This window comes from Callorhinus ursinus, unplaced genomic scaffold (assembly GCF_003265705.2).
Source record: "Callorhinus ursinus isolate GAN/ISIS: 27379988/994484 unplaced genomic scaffold, GSC_fseal_2.0 scaffold4090, whole genome shotgun sequence".
NCBI lineage: Eukaryota > Metazoa > Chordata > Mammalia > Carnivora > Otariidae > Callorhinus > Callorhinus ursinus.
In genome coordinates, this window is record NW_027401144.1 from 1 (window position 1) to 4,549 (window position 4,549).

General features: G+C 44.8%; 1 pseudogene; it reads right to left on the reverse strand.

Moving 5' to 3' along the window:
• Positions 1-3,366: 3,366 nt before the first annotated feature.
• On the reverse strand, positions 3,367-3,999 carry LOC141372264 (phosphatidylinositol 4,5-bisphosphate 5-phosphatase A pseudogene; annotated as a pseudogene).
• Positions 4,000-4,549: the final 550 nt, after the last annotated feature.

Here is a 4,549-nt window from a genome sequence, read left to right on the forward strand (position 1 = left end):
AAACATCTTATTCTGTGTGCAGTTGGCTTGTAAAATTTCACAGTGAACTTACTGATATAGGGAAGATGTTAGGATTCGAAGCCAATGGCCAAGAAAGTGTTCTTGAGAGGTCTTTGGTGCAAAAAGGTGATTTTATTAAAGCACAGGGGACAGAACCCATGGGCAGAAAGAGTTCACTGGGGTCATGAGGGGTGGTTGATTAGATATTTTCAAGCTGGGAGGAAGTTAGGGATAGCGTGTCTCTAAGGAATTTTGGAAGCAAGGTTTCCAGGACCTTGAGGGGGCTAGCTATTGTTGGGAAAAGGTCATTTATTACTGTCTAATAAAACCTTAGTTATGAAACCCTTCAGATGTATATCGGTGGGTCATATGCTTGGGGATGATTGCCAACACGTATCTTGGAGGGTTTAGAGATAAAGGGAGTTTCCAAAGGAATTTTTATATGTTAAAGTAGACTCACAGTATCTTGGGGGTTGGGCTAAGATTGCCTTTTGCCCTTAGCAAAATATCGTCAAAACAGTTGAGTCCCTAGAGGAATGTCACTCTTCCTGTTTCAAGGACTTGTCAATGGGCTGTAAGTAGTAAGGAAATTTAATAATTTTTCTTCTGCCTTTGCTTCCCACATCACCTATGTTGAATAAATTTTTGGCAAAGACAAACTCAGTATCTGAGCTTTAATTCACCTCCTCAAACAAAACAAATGGTATAGTCTGCAATAGCCTGCAACCTGAACCAAATTAATAATAATTAACATTGATCATTGCTATGAAATATATGTCATATTCCATGTAAGTTAAAAACAAGTGATAAGTTATAATAAGTTTATAATTAACCAAAATCTGATAAAGCCCATTAATGGCTTGACAAATTTTAAACTTAATATACTGTTTACTATCTATGGCATTCTACTGAGATTATAACCAGCCTTTGAATAGATAAAATTGATAGAGCTACTATAATTTGGATGTTAATGGTGGCCACAACAATTATCTTATTCTGCTTTACCATATTATAAATGATTTGGAATCCTATTAGGCATCTCTACGATAAAACACACATTGAACACAGTTGTTAAAGGCAGCAAAGCAATAGCAAATATGCGCTTCACTTACTAACCTTACCAAAACTATTCAAGTGGTAGTTTAGGGGTAGAATAGATTGTTTATTAAAGTCTGAGGATCCATAGAGACCTATTGAAGACTTTGGGAAAAACTTAAAATCTCCAGATATTGGCTTGATCACCCAACCCAGTCAGTTATATCATGAATTAAAAAGAGCAACTAAGAAAGATAATCCAGTGCTCTTATCAGAAGCATTAGTTAACACAGATGCCAACGGGCAGAAAGGAAAAGTGCTAGCACAAAAAGTTATCTCCAGGGTAGGAAGAAATCCAGAGCCTTTTGCCTCTAAGGCACCAATCTAAACCCTGAGGATAATAACTATTTCAACCCTTTTGACCCTGGTATAACGAAGGATAGCTGGAAAAAAGGCAGGCAGGGAAAAGGACCCCTGCCACCCCCCCGACTCCCTCCCCTTCCTAAGGGGAAACTACTTTTTTTTTTTTTTTTAAGATTTTATTTATTTGACAGAGAGAGCACAAGCAGAGGGAGAGAGAGGGAGAAGCAGGTTCCCCGTTGAGCAAGGAGCCCGATGTGGGACTCGATCCCAGGACCCTGGGATCATGACCTGAGCCAAAGGCAGCCGCTTAACCGGCTGAGCCACCCAGGCATTCCTACTTTTTTTATATATATTTTATTTATTTATTTATTTGAGAGCGAGAATGAGATAGAGCACGAGAGGGGGGAGGGTCAGAGGGAGAAGCAGACTCCCTGCTCAGCAGGGAGCCCGATGTGGGACTCGATCCCAGGACTCCAGGATCATGACCTGAGCCGAAGGCAGTCGCTTAACCGACTGAGCCACCTAGGCGCCCAGAGGAAACTACTCTTAAACGGAAAAAGACCCCATCCTGTTATTCTAGGCTTTACTCAGTGCCCCAGCTTTAAGTCTTCCTACTGGGAAGACTTACAACTTGTCAGAAAGGAAGAGAATGGCCTTGGGTGTCCTCACTCAGGCCTGGGGGCCAGCTCAACAGCCAACGAAATATTTAAATAAAGAGCTTGATCAGGTGGCCTGCACTGGCTGCCATGCCTTAGGGCCACCTCAGGGATCAAGAGGCCAGGAAACACCACCCTGGAAGGAGCCCTCCCCCCTTTCCCACTTTCCCACATGAACAACTGCCTGGTAGGTAGATGAGCTTGTGGACAAAAACCTGATTGGGTGACAGGTGCAAGGAGGGTTAATCAGATTAAAACAGTCCACACTAAAGAGCCCATAAAAACCCTTAGATTTAAATGCCAAATTGGCAACCCTCTCTGGTCCCCTCCCTCTTCAGGAGCATGGTCTTATCGTTCAATAAATTTTACTATCGCTCAATGAACTTTGCTTTGCTGCCCGCCACTCTTCCTCTGATTACCTCTTCATTCTTCAGGCATGACCAAGAGCTGTGGGCACCAGGAAAAAGAAGTCCTGCAACAGTAACATTATTTAGAAGCTAGAAGCCCATGATAATAGACAAAACTACAACAAATGATTAATATGGAACCAATCAGAGTCACTGAAGAGAATGCTAATACCAGACAAGAAATGACAAAAATTAGAATGGAATTCCAACAACCTGCTTTGGACATAGAAGGTCCAAAGAGGACAAAACCGGATTCCCCCAGAGTAGAGATCATGCACTTCAAACCCATTACCACTGATGCAAAAATGAATCAATACCCTAAGAGCATCTGGAGAAAATAATACTAACTTGCAAAGATCTTTGTTTGGGTAGCAGCAAACTGGAGGTTAAGATGACCAACACCTAATATATTATCCCTTAAAACATCTCCATGGAAAACTACAGTGGAAGCCACTAATATATTTAATTTCATTATTATATTTCATTATTTTAAAATTAGGACTATTAACTCTGACTTGTGATAGAGGACATACATTCTCACTGATACATGTGGAAGCAACAGAACAAATTAAAAGGTCAGCTTAAAACCTGTATCCTACAGGATAGAACAGCATTATTTACAGTATTTGCATGAGCCAGAAAAACAGAACTGACTGACCTGATAAGAACAGCTGAGGAATTAAGATAAAGGCTATAGCTTTAAACCTCATGTATATAGACAAAACAGGCTTACACCTATTGAAAATAAACCAAATCGAAACAGACCTAAGTCTATAAGGCCTTTTTGGCTCCCTAAATCATTTAGATCACCACCCTTGAACACAAATTATAAAAAATAGAAACTCAAGAATGCAAGAAAGTATGTACAGTGGCAGAGAAATGGCAATTTACCCTGCTGGCCCTGGCTACTGGGGGGGTGGGGCCTCCTGATTAGGTCTCCAGGAACTCCCACGACCAGGGTCGATGGTCTCCAGGCGCAAGGCAGGCAGCAAGCCGAGGCTTCGAGGCACGGACGGTGGGAAGGCCTAGGGACCAGGCAGCCCAGAGGACCCCTCCTCACTACTGCCCCGGCTGCCACCGTCATTGCTCCTGTTGGGGGCCACCGGGGGCAGGCGGCGGCTCTGGGGTGAGGGGCTGTGGCTGGCACCACGGCGTGCACGGGATGAAGGCCGCAGGACAAGGCCAGGGAAGCGGGCCAGGCCTGGGCTGCCGCTAGGGTGTCTCTTGGACTTGCCAGGGCTGGGGCTACGGGACTTGGGTGCGAGCAGCTCCAGGGTACTGTCATTCTCATCCTCGGAACTGGCACTTGAGCTGTCTGTGCTGCTGCTGGCCGGCTCCAAGGTGGGCAGCGAGATCTGGAAGAGCTCAGTGACACCGATGAGGACGCTGTGCGTGTGGCTCTAATTGCCCAGGATGAAATCTCCATGGCCCTTGGGCAGTGACTCCTCACCGAAGGTCACCTGGTAGATATTCCCAGCCACATCCTCGTGTTTGGCCCGGACGTAAGGCACGTAGTCCTTGCAGTGGTGGAAACCCACCTGGGGTGAGAGGATTCAGGGTGGTGTCTCCTCTGTTTCACCGTATTACACTTCTCTTCACTTCTGCTCTAGACTGGAAGCCACCTCCCCAGACCTCCTCTCTGTATGTACATCCTTATCCCCCCATGGCTGATTCAGGCAGCCCTTGTAGGCAGGTCAGTGGCCTTAAAAGCAGCTTCTTTCCCCACCCCAGAATTACAGATCAGGTCTTCTTGGCTGACTGGCATTTCTCCTATGCCGTTTAGGACAATATGAAAAACTAGTGAGTGGGAAATAAGGCAAAGAGTCCTCCCCCCAAAAAACACTGGTCTTATATACCGGTGTGCCAATATCCATGGCAGCAAAGAGTCTCCAGAGGGTAGAGTTTATTTGCCATTGTCCTTGAACTGTGTCTTCAGTTTGCTTCTCCAGTTTGGTGACCCAAGGTAAGGAATAAATCATGGTCCTCCATGGTGAAGTTCTACTAGCCCCAAGGTTGAATAGCAACCAACCTGCCTCTTTCCCAAGTTAGGTGGTGTAATGCCCATTCAATGTATGCAATACAGATTCA